Source organism: Xenopus laevis, chromosome 4L (genome assembly GCF_017654675.1).
Source record: "Xenopus laevis strain J_2021 chromosome 4L, Xenopus_laevis_v10.1, whole genome shotgun sequence".
In the NCBI taxonomy this organism is placed as follows: domain Eukaryota; kingdom Metazoa; phylum Chordata; class Amphibia; order Anura; family Pipidae; genus Xenopus; species Xenopus laevis.
The window spans coordinates 42,165,122-42,191,096 of record NC_054377.1 but is presented as its reverse complement, the minus strand read 5'-3'; positions in this window follow the sequence as shown (position 1 = coordinate 42,191,096).

Here is a 25,975-nt window from a genome sequence, read left to right as displayed (position 1 = left end):
TTGTCACCTATAGCAACTGTAAGCAGGTATAAGCAAATTTTATATTTTTCACAGTCAACATTTAAATTAAAGGAAAACTATACCCCCCAAACAATGTAGGTCTCTATAAAAAGATATTGCATAAAACAGCTCATATGTAAAACCCTGCTTCATGTAAATAAACCATTTTCATAATAATATACTTTTCTAGTAGTATGTGCCATTGGGTAATCCTAAATAGAAAATTGCCATTTTAAAAAATAAGGGCCGCCCCCTGGGATCGTAGGATTCACTGTACTCACAAACATACCAACAAACCATACATGTTAGGTCACATGAGCCAATTAACAGACAGAGTTGTGTCTTTTGCTTCCACACTTCTTCCTGTTACAGTTAGAGTTGAAGTATTTCTGGTCAGGTGATCTCTGAGGCAGCACACAGACCATCACGAAATGGTGGCTCAAGGCAAGAGATGTAAAAGGGCAAGATTTGCTTGAATATATATTCCAGTTTGGTAAGATTCTTTAATATGCCACTTAATATGATATGAACTATCTGTTGCTCAAGTGTTCATTTTAGGGGTATAGTTTTCCTTTAAGTCATGTTTGTTATCTTAATTAGGGGAACTTTATATTATTGTTATGAAGACAAGCTCCAAGTAGGATTTATTTATATAAGAGAACCTCTATAGGAGCTTATACATAAATGGTCCTGAAATTGGCTTGTTGCCACCCCCCGTGGAGACCGTAGTGGTGGCAAGGGGACGGTTGCCCAGTCTAGAGGGCAGTTCGAATTAAATTTAGAGTGCATATTTTCTCTATATATTCCAATAAGCCCAGGTAAATGGTTGGAAATAAAATTGAATCATTTTCTCCTTTTAAAGATTCCAGATACAGTATTTATTTTATATGTATTTTTAACAAATCTGTCAATAACATTTTCAAACAGTCTATAGGGGTAATTTATGAACACTTCAGATGCAAATTAGTATATTTGTACTTGCAATGCAATTTTTCCCATAATTACCGCTGCACTCCAAGATGTGTCCAATACAACTAAATCCATATTCTAGGGCCCTGTTTAACATTGCTTGTGCCTTTCGGTACAAGTAAACTCTCCCAGGGTTTCATGACAGAAAAAACTCTGCAATCTTCATAATTTTACCTGAAAGTTCTTTTGAAATGAAAAAGTTACTAAAGATTTTCTTAGTTTCAAAACATTATGAAGATTGCCAAGAATTTTTTGGCCCAAAACCCTGTTAAACTCAAACGGGGTTTCCCCTAAAGATTTCAATCTTAAATTGTCCCCAAATTGTTTCGAATAACAAATAACACAAAACAAGCATCAGGAGCATAGCTACAAATAAAGACATTCTGTGGGTTTATGGCAGCAAAGATCTGGATAATGCCAGGAATATTAAGAAGGAAAGATCCCAAGCAATTAAATACGTTCTACATCACTCTACCAATTTACCAAAAGCACAAGAACAAATTTTTGCTAAAAAAAAATGTGTCCAGGTTCAGGCTGGCAACCTACCATCATGAAGATTGAGTCACTGCTTTTGCATCGCATTACTACAGAGTTAACAGTAATTTTGACTCCATTGCATTTAAGTGAAATTTCAAGGTGTTGCTACATTTTCTACAGTTTTTCAGTACTAAACAAATTTCAGAATAGTTTCAGGAGCTCTAGGATGAAGTCACGTAATATCCATGGTCACCCCAGTCACCAACTCTAATGGGCAGATTTATTGAAATGTAAGTTTAGAGCTATTCATTTCTATGGGTTTTTAGAAGCATAATTATCAAATGGTAAGCTCTAACTTTCACAAATTGATGAATACACTTCTAAAATCCAATAGGAATAGAACTTGGGTGAATCTGTCCCAGGGTTATTAAACTTTAACAGAAAGTTTTGAAACACAGAGCGCCAAGTAGATAGTCACCTCCTTCATTCTTCAAAGAATTATAGACATTTCTTCTTACATACAGAGCCAATAATGAACAGGTCATACAATATTTAATACAGCTCATTTCGTACAGGCAATAAACATGCTTTTTGTTAAATGACAATTAAGCAGCGTCACTACTATAACTGATGTTGGCATTGGATTCTACTTTAACAGCACCCTGTGGTATTTTGTCTTCCTGTGGGTAAATTATGAATATGTGCTGGGACTTTGCATGCTGCACTAATTGAGTCCCTCTGAATTTTACTGTACATCTAATAACAAATGCTTTAGAGAAACTAGTTTATATTTTTTCCATTTACAAACTAAATTGATTTGATATTTATTTGCCTATTCCCACAGGCTGAATTCTTAATATCCAGCATATATTTCCCCTTAATCTTAATTTGTTTTTCAAATTGACAGGTATTTGTAACTTGTATACATGCAGAATTAAATTTTTTGGCTCTGAATCTTCTGTTTTTGGCAGAAAACATTTTTTCTCTTCCTAATGTTATTATTTATGGACGTGCCTGCAGTTATAAAACACAGATTTATTGTTCTGCTGGAAAAACAAAGCAGCACGGCTTTCAATCAAAAAAAGTTATGAGTTTTTTTTGTATAAGACCCCATTTGATCTCTAGTAAATATAACAAAGATTATCACTGATTTGTCTGTGGAATAAACCTCACAAATTATGTTGCACTGACATTAACCAGAGCATTGTAACTGGCATAAATATGAAACTCACTTCATTGAATTACTTGGTAATTTCTATATTTACATATGATATATATAAGACATTAATATTCTCTCTGTTTATAAAGAGAAAAACCTACAAGCAACTGTTACAGAGCAATAGCAAAAGAATAATCATTTACCTAAACAGAAGGATAAAGAATATATTTAAGTTTGGCTCTGTAATATTTATATAGTGGCATAAATATTGCAAAATTGACAGTAAAGCTGCTTGGCAACAATTCTTGTAGAATGCTTTAAACCTTGCTTATTTGTTGAAGGATGGTGACTACAGTATAAGAAAGAGTGTATTGAATAATTTAAATATATTGTCTAAATCTGGTAAGAAAATCATGTGCAGCAGAGATTTTTTTTTGCCAGTTATAGAAGACTTTCTGCACAAATATCTCCCCTTTAATATTTGCACGCATTACCCAAGCAGTAAATGGCAATGTTCTTGGTAAAGTCATTTTTTAAAATGTAAGGGCCCTCATTACTAATAGCCAGTATTAATCTGGTTGCCATTTTCAGACATGTTGTGATATTTTTGCTTAGAAATATTTTTAAAAAACCTAATGATGTAGAGTTCATAGTAAGTACATGAGTAATCTAACTATAAATGATATAAAATACTAATAATATATAAATATATATTATTATGTTTACAGTCACAGGTATACCTACCAAATTTTCTGCTATATTAAAAATAAGCCCCTCCCACAATTAAGCCACACCCTCTATTTGATAAGCCTTACCCATCAACATTTTCACCAACTTTAAAGGGGTGTTTCACCTTTAAGTTCACTTATAGTATGTTATAGAATGGCCAATTCTAAGCAACTTTTCAATTGGTCTTCATTATAATTTTTTTATATTTTCTTAATTATTTGCCTTCTTTCCAGCTTTCAAAGGGGGGTCAGTGACCCCATCTAAAAACAAATGCTCTGTAAGGCTACACTTGTATTGTTATTGCTACATTTTATTACTCATCTTTCTATTCAGGCAATCTCCTATTCATATTCCAGTCTCTTATTCAAATCCATGATGGCTGGAGTAATTTGGACCCTAGCAACTAGACTGCTGAAACTGCAATTTGGAGAGCTGCTGAATAAAAAGCTCAATACCTCAAAAATCAAATAATAAAAAATAAAAACCAATTGCATATTGTCAAAGAATATCACTCTCTACATAATACTAAAAGTTCATTTAAAGCAAAGATATTATTTAATTTCCATTTTGATAATTCTTTCTAATTAGTAGGTTCATGTCCAGTACGCATAGATTTACGCAATAATATGGCCTGTTGTTAGGAGACCCCAAAAAGAAAATTTTGTATATGACTTTTTTTGGCTGCCAATTCAGCTTTTGAAAACAAAGCACCCTGCCTGTTTGTTGTATATTGTAACACAGCACAACCCCAGCATATTCTATATTACCCTACATTATTTTATGAATATCATTCATTCCCTCACCATTCCTCACTCTGCTACTGTTCTCTACGTTCCCTTTTTTTTTTTATCTCCTGTTCTCTAAAAACTTCTCTGATGCCTCCACCTTCTTCCTTTTTATATCACTTGTTCATCTCTTCTTTCTCTATTCTTTTCTCTCCATCTATCTTCTATGTGCTCTTTTAACTTGTGCTTTTTAACCTCTCCTGGATTCAAAACTTTTGCATCGCCCCGGAGGGACTGCTATTTCACCGAAATAAAGTAGTGAAAGGATGGTAGTTCCAGCACTGGATATGTCCATATAAATGAATTATCTTTTTAATCAAGTTGCAGGAACAAGATTTTAGCCAGTTATATAAGGATGATAGCAACATGCACCCTACTTTCTTATGGGTAGGAGCAATTAAAGAGGAACCAGTACACTGTATTATTGTGTATGTTTAGCCAGACAGGGGACTTGTGCCTTATTGTGTATGTTTAGCCAGACAGGGGACTTGTTAACTATTGGCATGCTTCCAAATATAAAACTGAAAATGACACATATATTGAGCCATTTGCACTTCACACATCAACAATATGGTGCATGCCTCCTAAAGGCAACATTACCATAGTTTCAATAAAAGAGCCCTTGTATGCTTTACATGTGGCTTTCTGTATCACTAAGCTTGTGCAGTAAGTTTTTTTCTGTAACTGTATACTGTATGTATTATAGGAGAAAGACTTCAGACTACCCAACTGAACATGATTACAAATCAGTTTATGATCAGCTGAACCACCCCCTCTTTATAAAAAAAACACACATTTCCCTAAAACAGAGAATGCTGGGATTATGTGTGCATACTGTATGTGTATTGCATTTACTAATTCATTTTTATGTATTTATATGATATTAAAATACTAAATCATCATTAATAGGGATGAGTGAAACATGTTGCCTCATTTCACCAAGGAAAAACACTGTTTTTACCAACAGTAAAAAAGAATGTTGCATGGGTTAAAAAATGAGTGGTTTGGCACCCATTAACTTCAATGCATTTGGTTACTTTTTTTGCCATTCTTATGTATTATAGCTAGTATATCCTGATGTGCATATATAGGAACAGGGTTTCCAAATGTATTATCCCAGATTGGCAATATACCTGTAGGTATATTTTAACTTTTTAATTTGATATTATTCCATAAAATATACTCTTATAAACTGTACTTAGTAATGTCATCAGTCATAATCAGCATTCATTGAGTTCATTTGTGCCACATGACACCCTGACACCCCTCGGAATGCCAGGTCCAATATCAAAGCAAATGGCCTTTGGCCTTGCTTCTTTATATAGTTATGAAACTCTCTATTGACTTCAAATCAATGTTCCCTCAAATTTCTTATAGACTGTGCTCATAAAAATTATTCAAAAAATATGAAATGTTGTGATTTTTACACAAAATTGTTTGTGTGCACCATAATTTGTTGTGAGCTCTGGGCTCAAAATGTGTGTGCATGGGCACAAGCACACAGCACACAGAGGGAACATCATTTCTAATATCCTTATAGTTTACAAAAGGGGGCACATTATTTCCTGTATAAATTTTACTGACAGTAGCAAAAGTGTGACATTTGTTTTCTTCACAGTTGTAACATTGTTGAATAATATACTTTTGGTACGCTTTGATGGTTCTTAATTTTTTTCTTGAGTCATGTAACTATGACTTTCTTATAACAGCAAGATTCATGGCAATTAATGGACTATAAAAATGTTTTATTTTTTTGTGCATAATTCTGCATGATATACTGAAGAATATGTTGTTACTTATTTTAATATATATATATAAAATAGTATAATATTGCATGGTTTACTTTTGTATCTATAGATTATAATTGGACTTCTGGTAGTCTGCCAATTATTTTCATTAGTTTTTCATGTTTATTTTTATAATTTGCATTGCAAGTGTCAAATTCCAGGCCCCGGAAGCTGGAGTATTCTGGTAGGAACAAGCAGGCTAGATACTCCATTCCGTAAGTCCAGCTCACATGTTGGAGCTCACTAGAGATGTCGTGAACTGTTCGCCGGCGAACTTGTTCGCGCGAACATCGGGTGTTCGCGCTCGCCGGAAGTTCGCGAACGTCGCGCGACGTTCGCCATTTTGGGTTCGCCATTGTTGGCGCTTTTTTTTGCCCTCTCACCCCAGACCAGCAGGTACATGGCAGCCAATCAGGAAGCTCTCCCCTGGACCACTCCCCTTCCCTATAAAAACCGAAGCCCTGCAGCGTTTTTTCACTCTGCCTGTGTGTGCTGAAGAGATAGTGTAGGGAGAGAGCTGCTGCCTGTTAGTGATTTCAGGGACAGTTGAAAGTTTGCTGGCTAGTAATCGTTTTGATACTGCTCTGTTATTGGAGGGACAGAAGTCTGCAGGGGTTTGAGGGACATTTAAGCTTAGGTAGCTTTGCTGGCTAGTAATCTACCTTCTACTGCAGTGCTCTGTATGTAGCTGCAGTGGGCAGCTGTCCTGCTTCTGATCTCATCTGCTGACTGCTGCAATAACAGTAGTCCTTGTAAGGACTGCTTTTATTTATTTTTTTGTTGTTTTACTACTACTACTACTACTACTACTATAAGAGCCCAGTGCTATTAGTCTAGCAGTGTTGGGGAGTGGGACTGGTGTGCTAATCTGCTGCTCCTAGTAGTTCAGCAGCACCAACTTTAATTTTTTTTTTTAATATTCATTTTTTTTTTATTTTACTTTTTTTATTTTACTACCGCTGTAGTAGTGTATAAGTTGACCTTTTAGGCATTATTTGCCCTGTAGGCATTATTTGCACACTGTTTTCTTCAACCCGCCATCGAGCTGTGTGACCTTGTTCACATTCTGTCTAAATATCCATAATATTACCGTCTCCAGAAAAAACACCGGAGTCACTTTTTTCAAGCAGCCATAATATATTTTACGTAATCCGTATCCACCGCTGTAGTAGTGTATACGTTGGCCTTGTAGGCATTATTTGCACACTGTTTTCTTCAACCCGCCATCGAGCTGTGTGACCTTGTTCACATTCTGTCTAAATATCCATAATATTACCGTCTCCAGAAAAAACACCGGAGTCACTTTTTTCAAGCAGCCATAATATATTTTACGTAATCCGTATCCACCGCTGTAGTAGTGTATACGTTGGCCTTGTAGGCATTATTTGCACACTGTTTTCTTCAACCCGCCATCGAGCTGTGTGACCTTGTTCACATTCTGTCTAAATATCCATAATATTACCGTCTCCAGAAAAAACACCGGAGTCACTTTTTTCAAGCAGCATTCATATATTTTACGTAATCCGTATCCACCGCTGTAGTAGTGTATACGTTGGCCTTGTAGGCATTATTTGCACACTGTTTTCTTCAACCCGCCATCGAGCTGTGTGACCTTGTTCACATTCTGTCTAAATATCCATAATATTACCGTCTCCAGAAAAAACACCGGAGTCACTTTTTTCAAGCAGCATTCATATATTTTACGTAATCCGTATCCACCGCTGTAGTAGTGTATACGTTGGCCTTGTAGGCATTATTTGCACACTGTTTTCTTCAACCCGCCATCGAGCTGTGTGACCTTGTTCACATTCTGTCTAAATATCCATAATATTACCGTCTCCAGAAAAAACACCGGAGTCACTTTTTTCAAGCAGCATTCATATATTTTACGTAATCCGTATCCACCGCTGTAGTAGTGTATACGTTGACCTTGTAGGCATTATTTGCACACTGTTTTCTTCAACCCGCCATCGAGCTGTGTGAGCTTGTTCACATTTTGTCTAAATATTGATAATATTATCGTCTCTAGAAAAACCACTTGAGTTACTTTTTTTCAAGCAGCATTCATATATTTTACGTAATCCGTATCCACCGCTGTAGTAGTGTATACGTTGGCCTTGTAGGCATTATTTGCACACTGTTTTCTTCAACCCGCCATCGAGCTGTGTGAGCTTGTTCACATTTTGTCTAAATATTGATAATATTATCGTCTCTAGAAAAACCACTTGAGTTACTTTTTTTCAAGCAGCATTCATATATTTTACGTAATCCGTATCCACCGCTGTAGTAGTGTATACGTTGACCTTGTAGGCATTATTTGCACACTGTTTTCTTCAACCCGCCATCGAGCTGTGTGAGCTTGTTCACATTTTGTCTAAATATTGATAATATTATCGTCTCTAGAAAAACCACTTGAGTTACTTTTTTTCAAGCAGCATTCATATATTTTACGTAATCCGTATCCACCGCTGTAGTAGTGTATACGTTGACCTTGTAGGCATTATTTGCACAGTGTTTTCTTCAACCCGCCATCTAGCTGTGTGTATTATCGTTTCCAGAAAAACCAACTGAGTTTTTGTTGTTGTTGTTGTTTTTTTAAAAATAATGCCAGGCAAAGGCAGGCCGCCACGCAGAGGCCGTGCTAGGGGCCGTGCTGCTATGCAATCCTGTGGCCCTAGCAAATTGCCCAGTTTTAAAAAGCCAATGACCCTGAACTCCCAAAATGCTGAAGAGGTAGTTGACTGGCTTACACAGCACACCCCATCCTCTACCGTTTCTAACTTTACCACAACATCCTCCTCATCCTCCACTGCTATGGCCACCCCACGTAACACTTCCTCCACCACCGGTGCCCCTTCTTCACTGGGGTCAGAGGAGTTATTTTCCAATGAGTTTCTTGAACTGAGTAATGCGCAACCATTATTGCCAGAAGAAGATGAAGGAGATGAGGACCTTACACCAGATTTAATTCTGGCAGAGAACACGATAGAGATGGACATAATGAGTGATGAGGAGGAGGTCCCCGCTGCTGCTTCCTTCTGTGATGTGTCAGAAGAAATTGATGCATCTGAGGAGAATGATGATGAGGAGATTGATGTTTTGTGGGTGCCTAGTAGAAGAGAGCAAGAGGAGGGTAGTTCAGATGGAGAGACGGAGAGTCAGAGAGGCAGTAGGAGAATAAGACTTAGAAGAAGCAGGGAGGACAGCCCGCAGGGATCAGTAGGGCAACAACATGTATCGGCACCTGTGTTCAGCCGGCCAACGCACCCGCCATTGCCGCCAATGCCGCCAACTTCTACTGTTACCGCCAGATCGCACACTTCCAAAAAGTCAGCAGTGTGGGATTTTTTTAATGTGTGTGCCTCTGACAAAAGCATTGTAATTTGCAATGAGTGCAGTCAGAAACTGAGCCTTGGTAAGCCCAACAGCCACATAGGTACAACTTCTATGCGAAGGCACATGAGCGGCAAGCACAAAGCACTTTGGGAGCAACACCTCAAAGGCAACAGGCAAACTAAAAGCCACACTCCTTCTGGTCCAGCATCTTACTGCTCTACCTCTGCTCTCCTTGACCCGTCTGAACCACCCTCCACTCCGCCTTCCACCTTGACCACCTGTTCCCATTCCCAGTCATCTGCCACCAGCCAAGTTTCTGTGAAGGCCATGTTTGAGCGTAAGAAGCCAATGTCTGACTGTCACCCCCTTGCCCGGCGTCTGACAGCTGGCTTGTCTGCACTCTTAGCCCGCCAGCTTTTACCATACCAGCTGGTGGACTCTGAGGCCTTCCGCAAATTTGTAGCAATTGGGACACCGCAGTGGAAGGTACCCAGCCGCAATTTTTTTTCTAAAAAGGGAATACCACACCTGTACCAACATGTGCAGAGCCAAGTTACCGCATCTCTGTCACTTAGTGTTGGGCCAAAGGTCCATATGACTACTGACGCATGGTCCTCCAAGCATGGTCAGGGCAGGTATGTCACCTACACTGCCCACTGGGTGAACTTGGTAATGGCTGGGAAGCAGGGAATGGGTAGCTCAACAACAACAGTGGAGTTGGTGTCACCGCCACGGATTGCACGCGGTTCTGCCACCACCTCTACTCCTCCATCGCTCTCTACCTCGTCTTCTTCTTCTTCTTACTCTGCTGCTGGGTCCTCCTTCTCCTCCTCCACACCTGTGCACCCCCAGCTCCCCCTAGGCTATTCGACGTGCCAGGTACGCCGTTGTCACGCTGTCTTGGGGATGACGTGCCTGGAAAGCAAAAACCATACCGGATCTGTACTCCTGTCATCTCTGCAGTCACAGGCCGATCGGTGGCTGACCCCACACCAACTGCAGATCGGAAAAGTGGTGTGTGACAATGGAAGCAATCTGTTGGCAGCGTTGAGACTAGGCAATTTAACACATGTGCCCTGCATGGCACATGTGTTAAATTTAATAGTCCAACGTTTTGTCTCCAAGTACCCAGGATTCCAGGACGTTCTCACCCAGTCCAGAAAGGTGTCGGCCCATTTCAGGCGTTCCTACACAGCCATGGCACGCCTTGCTGACATTCAGCAGCGCTACAACATGCCAGTCAGGCATTTGATTTCTGACAGCCAGACTCGCTGGAATTCAACGCTCCTTATGTTGGAACGTCTGCTGCAACAACAAAGGGCCGTCAACGAGTACCTTTTTGAACTGGGTGGTAGGACTGGATCTGCACAGCTGGGGATTTTTTTCCCCCGTTACTGGGTGCTTATGCGCGATGCCTGCAGGCTCATGCGACCTTTTGAAGAGGTGACAAATATGGTCAGTCGCACCGAAGGCACCATCAGCGACCTAATACCCTTCGCTTTATTCCTGGAGCGTGCCGTGCGACGAGTGACAGATGAGGCTGTAGACCAGCGTGACGAGGAGCAGGAAGCGCACGATTTCTGGTCGGAATCACCAGAACGAACCCAGGCACCTGCTGCAACGCAGGGAGAGGTGCCAGAAGTGGAGTCAGAGGAGGAAGGTGGCTTTGTGGAGGAGGAGGAGGAGGACCAACAGGAGCAGGCTTCCCAGGGGGCTAGTGGTGACCTTTTGGGGACCCCTGGTCTTGTACGTGGCTGGGGGGAGGAGACCGTGGATGATGCAGTCCTTGATAATGAGGAAGCGGAGATGGATAGCTCTGCATCCAACCTTGTGAGAATGGGGTCTTTCATGCTGTCATGCCTGTTGAAGGACCCCCGTATCAAGAGGCTTAAGGAGAAGGACCTGTACTGGGTCGCAACGCTACTAGACCCTCGGTACAAGCATAAACTGTCAGAAATGTTACCAACATACCACAAGTCCGAAAAGATGCGGCATTTACAAACCAGCCTGCAAAACATGTTGTACAATGCTTTTAAGGGTGATGTCACTTCAGGAACTCATCAACATTCCAGGGGCAGAGGTGCCAGTAATCCTGCCACGAGCACACCTGCAAGGACAAAGCCCTTTGGCCAGTCTGTAACGTCAGACATGCAAATGTTTTTCTGTCCAAGGCAGCGCCACAACCCTTCTGGATCCACCCTCAAAGAACGCCTCGACCGGCAGGTAGCGGACTACCTGGCATTAACTGCAGATATCGACACTCTGAGGAGCGATGAACCCCTGGACTACTGGGTGCGCAGGCTTGATCTGTGGCCAGAGCTGTCACAATTTGCCATGAACCTCTTGTCTTGCCCAGCCTCAAGTGTGCTCTCAGAAAGGACCTTCAGTGCAGCAGGAGGGATTGTAACTGAGAAGAGAACTCGCCTAGGTCACAAAAGTGTCGATTACCTGACCTTTATTAAAATGAATGAGGGGTGGATCTCGGAGGGTTACTGCACGCCGGAAGACTTGTTCTGACTTCTATGCAGCTGTCCTTCTCTTCAAGCCTCATGACTCCACACACAGCTGTCCTTTAGCGTCCTCCTCCTCCCTCCGCCACCGTTACAAACTAGGGTGCAAACCCTACTGGTTTAATTTTTTCTGGCCTCTGTGCTTCAGTGGCTGCAACCAAAAAAACTGGGCAAACAATGTCTACAAGGTCAACGTATGGCAAAAAATGACTATTTTCAGCATTTATATGGCATATTTTTTCTGGCAACTGTGCTTCAGTGGCTGCGACCAAAAAAATGCATATTTTCTGCATTTATATGGCATAATTTTTCTGGCCTCTGTGCTTCAGTGGCTGCAACCAAAAAAATTTATATTTTCAGCATTTATATGGCATAATTTTTCTGTCAACTGTGCTTCAGTGGCTGCGACCAAAAAAATGCATATTTTCTGCATTTATATGGCATAATTTTTCTGGCCTCTGTGCTTCAGTGGCTGCAACCAAAAAATTTATATTTTCAGCATTTATATGGCATAATTTTTCTGGCAACTGTGCTTCAGTGGCTGCGTCCAAAAAAACTGGGCAAACAATGTCTACAAGGTCAACGTATGGCGAAAAATGACTATTTTCAGCATTTATATGGCATATTTTTTCTGGCAACTGTGCTTCAGTGGCTGCGTCCAAAAAAACTGGGCAAACAATGCCTACAAGGTCAACGTATGGCAGTTGTTTAAAGAGAACAGTAGATTACTAGCCAGCAAAGCTACCTAAGCTAAAATGTCCCTCAAATCCCTGCAGACTTCTGTCCCTCCAATACAGAGCAGTATCAAGCAGATTACTAGCCAGCAAGCTTACTATCATCTGTCCCTGAAATCACTAACAGCTCTCCCCCTACACTATCTCTTCCAAGCACACACAGGCAGATTTTTCAGATACATTTTTGCCCTTGATCCCCCTCTGGCATGCCACTGTCCAGGTCGTTGCACCCTTTAAACAACTTTAAAATCATTTTTCTGGCCAGAAATGTCTTTTCTAGATGTTAAAGTTCGCCTTCCCATTGAAGTCTATGGGGTTCGCGAACCGTTCGCGAACCGCTCGCATTTTTGCGCAAGTTCGCGAATATGTTCGCGAACTTTTTTTCCGACGTTCGCTACATCCCTAGAGCTCACAGGAAGGCTATCCTTTTTGCAAGTATTTAATTCTAATGAGACTGTTAGGAAAGTCTCTCTGAGCAGGGCACAGAGCAAGAAGTATATGGAAGTATAAATGCCTGTGTTAAGAACTCCCAGCAGGACTGTAGGTGCTGACTGCAACTGCAAGAAGCAGAGGGAGCTGTGACCAAGTGATCAAAAGTCTGAGAGACTGAGGAAAGCCAGGAGGCAGAGCAATCCCCCAAAATAAGGTATCGTGAGTGTAGTAACCAGCTTTTGTGGACATTTTGGTTGAGGGCATTCCTGCTGTTTTGGCAGTGCCTTATAATTCATATTCCCATTCATGTTTTGCCTCTTTCTGTCTAAACTGAGAGCAAGTGTGGAGCAGGGCATTGTTACCTGCCATGTTATAATACATGTACCAAAGTTCCTGTGCTTGTCTGACTGATTCACTTGAACTAACACAGCAGTATCATTTAACCCACTGCTAGCCAAGCAGTTAATCACCGTGAGTAGAGGGGTGACCCCAATAAAAGTGTTTTCTTACTGATAGTCCACAAGGGGCCCAGTTTAGTAAGGGACTCATCAAATGTGTGAAGGTAGTGCCCAGTGGGCAGGATTTATTTTTATGATTTATGTTTTAACATGAATATCTTGTAAATTATGTCCTTTTAAACGGTAATTAGTGATGTCATCATTTGTAAACAGTCAGTAGTGATGTAATTTTTGTCACATGACTCACTAGAACTAATGTATTATAATAAAGTACCCCTTGTGGTAAAATGAGAATATCATATACTGTATATTGTAAGGCTTACAGCGGGGAGCCGCTGTTACTGCAGTTAGCCACTCACCGGGGAGAGGGTATATCGGAAGCCCAGGGGTGTACCCATATATAATTGGAGATGAAGACATAGGGGAAAATTCACTAAGATGTGAAGTTGCGCCAGGCGCAACTTCGCCGCACTTCGCCGCACTTCGCCAGGCGTAGTTTCACCAGCGCTTCTCAAATTCACTAAAATCCGAAGTTGCGCACAGGGGTAGCGTAAGGTTGCGGAGTTGCGCTAGCGTTGTTTCGCTATATAAAGCGAAGTTGCGCTAGCGAAGGCTAATTTGCATACGGCGCGAAATTCAAATTTCAATGGAGGAACACGTATCTGCACTACAAATGCCTAGAAAACCTTCAAATCTGCAAATAAAATTTTTATTTTGCCCTACACATGTGCCCACTGTCTAGGTAAGTTGCCATGAGTCAGGAAATGTAGGGGGGGAGGAAGGGGAGCCCCAAAAAATTTTCGATCTTTTTTCAGCCTATCAGCCATCATGTAGAAAACACGCCAGCGTTTTTTGGGACTTAGAAAAAATTTTGACTTTTTTTGAAACAATCCCTATCTACTCTATTGCGCTTCGCCAGGTCTGAGGTGGCGAAGGAAGTCTAGCGTAAAAGGTAGCATTCACTACACTGCGCAAGTTAGTGAATTTGCGTAGTTTCGTCGCTAGCGAAGATTCGCCTGGCGTAAGGTTGCGAAGTAACACTAGCGAAACTACGCCAGCGTTCGTTAGTGAATTTGCGCAGTAGCGAAAATTCCAAACGCTAGCGAATTAACGCTAGCGTTCGGCGCTTCGCGCCTTAGTGAATTTGCCCCATAAGGTTGAAGATTTAATGGAAAACAGTAAACAGAAAGCAGGATCAGGCAAAAAGCAATAGTCAGGCCAAGGTTGTTACCAGGAAATCCACAAGGTAAGGAGAAAATGGGGAACACAGGCTGGGAACCAGGAACAGGGAACTCTGAGGTACTCACTCAGGAACAAGGAATTCAGGAACAATGAACTCTGGAACAAGGAACTTGGAACAAGGTCGGATTCAGGAACAAGAAACTTGGAACAATGAACTCTGGAACAAGGAACAAGGTCGGGTTCAGGAACAAGGTTGGATTCAGGAACAAGGTCGGATTCAGGAACAAGGAACTCTGTAACAAGATTGGCTGATCATGCAGCAGGTACCGGAACAAAACACAACAATGACTCAGCCCTGAGCAAGGCTTTGGTTTATATAGGGATGGTGATGCGGAATGGGAAACACATGAGGGAAATGAGGTGGGTGGAGAACAGGGAGGAGACAACTATAAACAACTAGACAACTACAAAACACCTGAAACTATAGCATAGGGAAAAGGATCAGCCCTAAGAGCCTACAGTGGCTCACAGAGTAAGTGCAGCACACTGGGAGTGCACCTTTCAGAGTTCAAGGCCCGTGCTGATCCTGACATATATATATTTCAATTAGACATGGGATATTTTTTAATTAGGAAAGTTGGAAACAGTGGTGCCCCTCCTCCAGATGTAACCTGTTTTTTATGCAAATAAACTTGCCTCTTCCAAATACAAACTCTTGTGTGAATGACACATATGGCTAGTGTCGGACTGGCCCACAGGGATACCAGGAAAACTCCCGGTGGGCCCAGGTGTCAGTGGGCCCTTGTGCTGCTAAACATTTGGCCTATTTCATGGCCATTCCCTATTTCTATGAGAAAAAAAGAGGCTAAATAGATGGAATAATAGATTATAGTATGTAAATAAAAGAGACTAGGAGAATAGAGGTTGAGTGAGGAGAGGAAGAAAATAGTACTGAGGATGGGCCCCTGGTCTAAAAACTTATGGTGGGCCCCTGGTCTAAGTTTTTTTGGTGGGCCCTTGGTGTCCCAGTCAGACACTGCATATGGCAGTTTGTACAAGTCAATAATTGTCTATTTATCTAAGTTACCTGATTGACATATCTATGTTCTTGACCACTTCCTGTCATACTTTTATTTAGTGGTAGCAAAGGGGTGGTTCTTCTTCTTTGGCCTCCATCTTCTGACCCAGCTGGGTGTTTCTGGGGCACTTGGTGTTAACAAGGTGTTAACAAGGCCCAGTACAGAGTTCTGCCCTAGAGGGACAACCCTTTTAGAGAAAGTGCAGAAACAGGGACCCTGTGAATGAGCTTTACTCTGTTACAGGCCTAGTATTTGTCATAGTAAAGTCTAGGAATGTGAGATAGTAAGGCAAGCTAAAAATAGTACCTTTGTGCTCCACTAAAAGATTATACCTGGAGTTAGCTCTCCTTAGGCATTACTGTCCTAAAATTAAGTGCTGAAGGACTTAGCATATTGCTCCCTGATTCCATTGGAGGGGATCCAGACTACTAGGGGTGCAATACTACTTCATTGATCTGTGAGCATTAACTCTGTAGTGTGGCTTCAATAAAACCATTTTGTTTTGTTTTGTTTGCAAGAACTTCTGGCATCCTATTTTTATCTTTACACACTTGCACAATTCCATCTCTCTTCTTCCTCCATGAAGTGTGGACCCTTCTGAGTGAAGGAGCCTAGTGTGAACCATGTTCTACCATCAGTAGATTGAAAAGGTACTTTTGAGCCAATATATGTTTACACATGCCCTTTGAAATTCATAGCTAACTACATATTAAGGGGGCATTATATTAACCTTCGTTACTAATGAATCATATTTTTAAGCACTAAAAATGGTGGATTATACTAATTTCTTTAAGCCATGTAAAATGTGTAATTTATTAACCATAAACCATAACCTTTGCCATCTAAAAACTGTCAGGGTCACGTTAAAGTCATGTAGAAGTCAATGAGAGCTGTAGCTGTATAGCTGTATAATGGTGAAATATTTCTTTGCTTCATGATATTGAGTTTTCAGGAAATTTTTACTAAAGCAAGGATAAAGCATTTTGTGTTTTTTTGTTTATACTTTTTATATTATGATCTTTTACTAAATGACTTGACATTCATGTTTGTAGAAAAAATTTGTTTTTTTGTGCTTTTTTCCTCTAAAACCTCTAATTCGAATTTTGATAAATGGGCCTCTCCATGTCATGTGAAGTTCAAAGGTGAGACAAAGCGGGTGCCTTTATAGAGTTATACCTTGGAGTTTAAAGCGCAATCAACTGTATTTTCCTCAGACCAGAGCTGTGAGACTATGATTCAGATACTACAAAAGGCTGTTTCTTGTTTAATACTGTACATGGCCCACACTGTAGTAGACTGAGTTGGTAAAAATATTTTTACTATACTAATACCAACACATATTTCTATTATACAAATTCCCTGTGTTAATATACAACAATGGAACAAAAAAACAAAGGAAGAAGTGAATTCAAAAGCTCTCGCCATTAAACAGCATTCAGTCATAATTTTATTTTCCTGACTGCAGTAAGCACATTTACTTCTCCATAGATTGCTGTTCTGCAGATTTACTGACTTATCTGTTACAGTCACTTATCACCCCCATTTTTCATGTCATCTTCTGTATTCAGTATTCTATATGCATCTGCTTTCACACAAATCATATTGAAATAAAATGTATTTTGCTGTAAAAAAAATTGTTAAATATTTTATTTGAAACTTGTGAGAAATTAAACTGCTTGCCAACACTCTAAAGTAGTGGTAATTATGCCACATTTTCATGTATGTTTTGTATAAAAACAACTTGTGACCCAAATCCTACTAGATCAGTGGCCTTAGGCTTCTATAGTTAAACTGACTGGGAGGAGCTGATCTGCTTTTTTATTTTTACCACCAAACATATGGAGGCTAATAAAGAAAAACCAAAAACATATTAGAATGTAAATAAGAAATTCAAAAAAATGCCCTAATACAGGTACAGGTACAGGGTCAGGGCAAGCTGCAAGGAAACAGAGTCCGTAAAACAAACACAAGGTCCGTGTGAGCAGCAGACAAACTGGAAACCAGATAACAGCCAATAGTGATGAGAGAACTGTTTCACTTCGCCAAGAAAATCACTAGAAAGCTTTGAAGTCAATGGGTGTCAAAATTACACATGCAACAATTGTTTCCGCTCCAAATGCATTAAAAGTAAATGGGAGTTTTTTTTTGTGGCAACTGTTTTTGTCTCTGCGACTTTTTTGTCCAAATGCATTAAAGTCAAAGGCTGTTATACTTATGGTGATTTTTTTGTCGAAATGCATTTAAGTCAATGGGCATTTTATGGCAACTTTTTTTTTATCTCACAACTTTTTTGTTATGGCAAATTTTTCTGCAGCAAACGTTTGCTGAAGTTTCCTGAATCCATGGCTGCCAAAATAAACCGCTCTACACACTACACTACAGGCCAAGGCTCAAAACCAGGAAGTCAGACTAAGCTGACATGGGCATGGCAGGGAGCAATTTACAGGACAGGAACTTAGGACTTGGATGGCTTGGACAAAGTAGAACGGCTATTTATCCAGCACAGGTAGTTGAAAGAGGCAGATAAAATTCCCTCTTATTCTAGCTTACTTTGGCTGTTGTCTGCAGTTGGATTGTAAACCGTTACCAGGGAATGCTGACATGAGAAAAATTCCTTGTTGGAATCAACCAAGCTCAAACTGCACTGCCTTCTATGACTCAAGCAGGAGGAGCAATGGTTCCTGCATACATGTATAGCCTCCTGCCACTTGTGTTATGTCAGGCCTTAAACATATACAAAACCATAACCTCTCACAGTTCAGAAAGATAAGATGAGGACAGCACAGTTTAAGACAACAGCCTGAGGTCCAGCCTAGCAGAATCATGCACAGATGATACCTGCATAATCATTTTCCCTGACAAATAAAATCTCCACTGTTGTTAAGTTGTATGCAGTTAGGTGGATCATTATATACTTATTTTCCTGTTTTTCAAATGGAGTTACACTAATTAGCAGGTCAGATAGTGGAAACAGTTTTAAGGCATAAAAACAAGGAATTTGACAAGAAACAAAATCACTGATAGCAATGATCATTCGTCGTCAATCATTTTGTTCATTACTTTACTGTGAGACATTTAATGGAAAATAAGTTCACCCAGTAAGTCAATGCTAACAGTGTCTACATAGTGAGATTGAACAACACACCACCATAGTATATTACACAATCAAACGTCTATGCATATATGATTATTGTATGTATATGTTTTGAAATTATTCATGTACTTTCTGGAACTATAATCTAACTGGAATTTGATCCCAAGCTGTTGCCTTATAACTTATTTTCTAACTCTATGGTCTGAATGAGATATTTGCTTCCTGTATGATTCCTGCATGATCAAAAGATTTTGGGTGGCTTGGCTAGTAAGTTTTGATTAAATTTCATTTCAGTTCAGGCTTAAGCATATCAAATACATTTCTGCTTCACATTATTAATCAGATAACACTATTGTTTATTTTAGAAGAAACCGTTGTAGCGATATTGTTATGCCCACAATTTTAGTAGATACCATGGCTAAAACACATCATGAGACTTATTATGTCTTATCTGTTGCAAAAGTGAAACTTTTTTTCATATCTGTCAGACATGCACCATTGCAGAGAGCATACAAAGAGAGAAAGGAGAGTAGGGAGCACTTACAGACCCGTCGATGTACAGCCGCTGTGCTGCTACGTGAAAAAAAACGCTCCTGAAGCGTATGTCCATCAAGCCTTCTACTGTTCATATTCTGGTCTCTTATTCAAATCAATGCATGGTTGCTAGGTTAATTTGGACCCTAGTAACTAGACTGCTAAAATAACTCAAAAGCTAAATAACTCAAAAACCATAAATAATAAAAAAAATAAAACCAATTGCAAATTATATCAGAATATCACTTTCTACATAATTCTAAAAGTTTATTTAAAGGTGAAAAGCCCCTTTAACACATATGATACTTAATACAACTCTGATAATAATTATTAAGCAGCAATTAATTTTAAATAACCTAGTGCTGTCATTGAACATATGAATATGGCTATTGACTAATAAAAAAAATTGATTGTCCCCAAGTGCCTGTAACCTTAAATAATCTTTTGGCTGGCATATTGAGTTTCCCAAAATGGACCTCTCAGGCTTTACATGCAATGTGATCAATGAATGTGTGACTTCTTATTCTATCACTCCAGCATATTCCTTTTAGTTTTTATGTATCTGCTGAAATCAAATCAATGTCAGCCTTTTAAAGTGCTTTAAGTATAAACTGAACCTTCCCTAGGTCAATTTTGGATTTCTACCTTGTTTATCAGGCATTTTCAGTACTTAAGGGTTCCTCTGCACTTCAGCTGAAAAGATTTTCATTGTCAACAAGAAAAGCAGAGAAAAGACATTTCAATTGGCTGAAGGGAATTAATATTAAGAATGCACACCTTATGGGTCCTCCACAATTCCTTTCTCAACACACCTTCACCCCATCATAATCTTGCCTAGTCTATTCCTGCTCATTCTTTGTGTGCTAGCAACTGAATGTATTCTTAGGGGGTTATTTACTAAACCTTAAATTTTTCTAGTCAGACTTTTTGGGGGAAAAAATCTTTCAAGATCTATTATACCCCGATGCTGCAAAAAATCTAAATTCGAAAATCCTCTATCTCAGATCTGTCAAGGTCATGTATAAGTCAATGGGAGATGTCCCTATTCCAATTTGAAGATATTGTGGTTTGCGCTGGGATTAGCCCGATAATCCAAAAAATTCTGGGTTCTGATTCGATTTATGCAAGTTATTTTAATGATAAATAAGGAAAAATCGTGGATGGGAGTTTGATCAAGCTTTTTTATTGAAACAAGGAGATGAAATAACCCCCTTAATGTATCTCATATCAAATATCCTCATCGTACTGCTCCTTTGTCAAGTCTTTCAGAATAACTGTCACTTATATTGCCATACTGTTGCACTGACATCCCTGTTTACACTTCAGTTTTATGCATTACTGATACAAAGATAATATAGAGAAATATTCAACAAAGGTGTTTATTTCCTTTATAGAGTCCATGTTGATAGAGGCCATGTGGGTAAAGCCTCTTGCAATAAATTAGACATTTTGGTTAAATGTCAGACATTTTATAAGGCCACTCTGTCTTTGTAATTCCAACTTTGTGTTTCAACCAGGTTGGAGCACTGCACTATTCAGAACTTTCCCACTAGTTTATGAACATTTACATAATATTAAGAAACATGTATTTCAAAAGTATCTGTTGTTATTTTTCCATACATCAATTTAATCTTGTTTTTTAAAGATAACTTTCAGACTAAAGTTTGCAAAATTGAGTTGCCAGCAGCAAATGATTTGTAAAGGATTCACAACAACACAGAAAAGAATCTTTTTTAATTATAGCTTCTCTGGAAAAAAATATATAAAAGAAAACAATCTCATGCAATTCAATAGATGATTTGTACCTAAACTGGGAGAAGAGAGAAAATAAAATGGGGGAATTTGTTCTCATTCAACATTAGCACAAAATCAATTTTCTTTATCCACGGTTGTAAATTTATTGCAGATTAACAACAGCTGAGTGAAGTCTTCCAGTAGTTCTTTACAGATAAATGAATAATTATTAAGCATGCTAGCAGGCTATGTTGCTTTTAGTGTGCATTCATGTAAGTTAATATACACAAATCACACACAGTCTGGTGAAAATATTTGAATGCCTTCTCCTACAAGAGAAACAGATGAATAAAGAAACCTTTTATTAACTTCTGGTCTTGCTTACACTTAATCAATCCTTTGAGAGTGGTCATTTGCATGACACTGGCTTGTATGCATTAAGCCATGGTGAGTTTCATTCACGGAGCATTATTTTTTTTTCTTGTGATTCTTCTCATAGTGAAAAGCACCTTGTCTCTATTTAAAGCTAAGCAGAATGAATTACAGTTGCTTTGTTTAGTGTTCATTCCTGTGTAGAAAAAAACACATCAACTCAAAACAAAATCTTGAGAAACATGCAAAAGTAAAGTGGAGACACTATGCCTAGCAGATTATTTATAATATAAAAATCCTTTTGTATGATGTGATTAGAAAAATATTTGAATTGGTGTATTACTTTTTTTTTTTTTTTCTATACACATATACAAGGTTGAGGGAAGGCTTAATGTGTGTTGTGATTTTGATATTAATGCTTACATCAACACAGTAAGTTCAAATGTAAATATACCTGAATTCTAATGCAAAGCACGGTTTCCAAATTATATTAAAATTTATATACAAGTAAATTCTCCTTAAAAATAAAAGGGTTTCAACATTTTCACTTAGAAATAGCCTTCCCTAAACTGAAATTCTACATCTTATATGGTTAAATCCAACCAGACCTCTATCTTCTATGTTTGCCCAGGTGCAGTAATACATAACAACCACTAATATGTTTGCTATGACCAATAAATGCTAACTGCTGATTGGTTGCTATTGGTTATAGCAGCTGTGCAAACTTAGAGGGCAATTTTTAAATAATATAAATGCAAGTAATTGAACGTTTTTACAAACTGAAAAAACTCAAGCAAAATTGATTTCTCCAAAATCTTGATTGCTACATTAGTTATGAAGAAAGTTGAATTGCAAAAACGTGATCATTTACAACCATGAAAAACTGAAATGCATTGAAAATTGCCTTATAAAAGAAAAGCAGCTACATCTACATAGGAAACAAATCTAAACCCCTACATTTGTATAATTTATATTTAGAAAAACTATTTTTACCAGAACATAAGAGGTACTTTGCATCTTGAATCCCTGTGTGTTTTGGAAAATAGTGTAAGCACACCTAAAAAACTGAAGTAAGGTATAATTACAATACAAAAAAGAAAAAAAGAAAAACTTACACTCGCACACCCTGGCCGTCCAAACTCAAACGAATCCCAGGTGCTCGATGTTAGAGGAATTGGGCAACCTCAAAAACAGCGTAGACACAGGACACACCGGCACAACATGGGTAATTCTAGCAGGTTTAACCTTGCTCGTTTATTGCGGATGCAACGTTTCGGGGCATGCTTGAGAAAGGGGTCATGCCCCGAAACGTTGCATCCGCAATAAACGAGCAAGGTTAAACCTGCTAGAATTACCCATGTTGTGCCGGTGTGTCCTATAATTACAATACAGCCAGCCCTTCTAATATTATTCACTACTAGTGATATCCACCTTCTAATTTCGTTGCCTGATCCTGCAGGAATGATATCTCTGCCATTAAAGGACATGTAAACCCCCCCTCCAAAAAACTTTAATTAGTGAAAAGTTTCTTTGATTTCCTTAGATAACGGCCACTCTGGTTGTTAAAATGTTAACAGTAAGGCTGCAGCATCTCCTCAATCACTTAGAAATCCTTCTCTTCCTTTAACCCACTCTGCCCCCTTCCTCAGAAATTGACTTTGGCTGTTGGCTTATTAGAATGCTCTCAGCTCAGATTACTTCTCAGCTCAGATTACTAAACAAACCCCCCAATCTAACAGCCGATGATGAAATAGGCAGTATTTGACTCGAGTCCCAGTGGCTGAAGCAGTTTGACACAGTAATCCAGTAATTTTTCTTAGTTCTTCCAAGCTTACACTGACCTCCCTCAGCACACCCAGGCTCCCTTTAAACAGTCCCAGAGTACTGGCCAGAGTACTTTAAGTTAAAGCATGGATTTTATGAACAAGAGGACAAGCTTACCGTTTCCACGGTGGGTCCAGGTGCTCATGCCCCAGACCTTCAGCAAAGGGGAGCAACACACAGAAAACTTGGATAGCGGGCAGGCACAACTCCGGAACACCAAAATTAGTCAGTCAGTAGAATCCAGGAGCTGAAATATTTAAATAGTACAAAAAGTCTTTATTTTACATTATGTATAAAAAAATAAAAGCCTGACGCATTTCGTGTCCCCCAAGGACACTTAAAGAGATACTGACATCACACAATAAACTTTTTTATTATCTATCATAACATTGTCTTTGAATGCTATTTGCCTGATGCTTTCACATTACCTTTCTTACTACCATGTTCCTCTATGAGGGTGTTGTCATATTTGTGCAGCATGAGTCTGTTAGCATTAAAAACTTTAACTGACAGGCAGAGATGGGAAAGTCAGGTTGGCAAAACAGTCAGGTTTAGAAACTTCAAGTGACAATTACCTACAAAAGCAGAACTATCAGTGAAAAACCATCAACATGATCTATAGGTGACTTTGAATGTAGATTAATATTTTGAAAAGAAAATTTTTAGTGTCAGTATCACTTTAATCATAGACTATTTTTTATACATAATGTAAAATAAAGAATTTTTACCTCAGCATGGGTGCTATATATCTGCCATCATTTACCAAATTCCTACTGGGACAAACTTCTTTGTCAGTGGCTCTGATGATGAAAACATTAGACAAAACTTGCTGCAGTGTGACATGATTCATCAGTAACTTGTTCTATTCAGCTACTTTTTTGGGGTAATTACTTTTCTCTTTCAAAGAGCAATGAATATATTAATAGAAAATACTATAAATTTAGACTAAAATCCAAAGTGTTATTCACTACTATGGACACAGGCAATTAGCCATACAGGTACATATATTTCACTGGAAACTATACTCTAGCAAACATTTTGAGACTGAAAAGTTTCAGCACCCAATATAGATTCAGCCACATTTTTTCCATTCAAGCAAATAGGAAGCAGTTGCTTTCTGATTAAACACCGTAGCCCTTACCTGGTATGGGTAATTTGATTTATTTCCAGCCCACAGCCCAGTCTGGGATAAATTGTAAAAAAAAAATTTTTTTTCTTTTCAGTTTGCTCTGTTACGTACAGGAAAAAACTATAGACATTTCTTAATTAAGGGTATGTCCATTCAAAACATTTTTTGGTGTAATGAAAGTAAAGTGTACACAGATTCTGAACTCGTATTTTTCATCTGTGTACACAAATGAAGAACCAGTAAGTGAAGGTTTCCTTCTTAACACTCCCAATTCTAGTAATACAACTAATGATGCATGGTTCACACATGAAGAAATTCAAAAGAGACTTGAACATGTTAAGATTAACAAAGGTCCAGGGCCAGATGGTATTCATCCCAGGGTAATTAGCGAGCTTAGCTCTGTGATTGCCAAACCTCTTTACTTAATTTTTCAGGATTCATTGAGATCTGGCATTGTGCCGAGAGACTGGCGAATTGCTAATGTGGTGCCTCTATTCAAAAAAGGATCCCGTTCTCAGCCTCAAAACTATAGGCCAGTTAGTCTGACGTCAGTATTAGGAAAGCTTTTCGAAGGGTTAATAAAGGATAAGATACTGGACTTCATAGCAAATCATAATACTATGAGTTTGTGCCAGCATGGTTTTATGCGTAATAGATCTTGCCAGACTAACTTAATTTCTTTTTACGAGAATGTAATTAGAGACCTCGATTCTGGGATGGCAGTGGATGTGATTTACTTAGACTTTGCTAAAGCATTTGATACAGTGCCACACAAAAGGTTACTGGTTAAATTAAGGAATGTTGGCCTGGAACATAGTATTTGTACCTGGATAGAGAACTGGCTAAAAGATAGACTACAAAGAGTGGTGGTAAATGGAACATTTTCTAATTGGACCAGTGTTGTTAGTGGAGTACCGCAGGGCTCTGTACTAGGTCCCTTGCTTTTCAACTTGTTTATTAATGACCTGGAGGTGGGCATTGAAAGTACTGTTTCTATTTTTGCAGATGATACTAAATTGTGCAGAACTATAGGTTCCATGCAGGATGCTGCCACTTTGCAAAGTGATCTGTCTAAACTGGAAAACTGGGCAGCAAACTGGAAAATGAGGTTCAACGTTGATAAATGCAAGGTTATGCACTTTGGCAAAAATAATATAAATGCAAGTTATACACTAAATGGCAGTGTGTTGGGAGTTTCCTTAAATGAAAAGGATCTAGGGGTCTTTGTAGATAACACGTTGTCTAATTCTGGGCAGTGTCATTCTGTGACTACTAAAGCAAATAAAGTTCTGTCTTGCATAAAAAAGGGCATTAACTCAAGGGATGAAAACATAATTATGCCTCTTTATAGGTCCTTGGTGAGGCCTCATCTGGAGTATGCAGTTCAGTTTTGGACTCCAGTCCTTAAGAGGGATATAAATGAGCTGGAGAGAGTGTAGAGACGTGCAACTAAATTGGTTAGAGGGACGGAAGACTTAAATTATGAGGGTAGACTGTCAAGGTTGGGGTTGTTTTCTCTGGAAAAAAGGCGCTTGCGAGGGGACATGATTACACTTTACAAGTACATTAGAGGACATTATAGACAAATGGCAGGGGACCTTTTTACCCATAAAGTGGATCACCGTACCAGAGGCCACCCCTTTAGACTAGA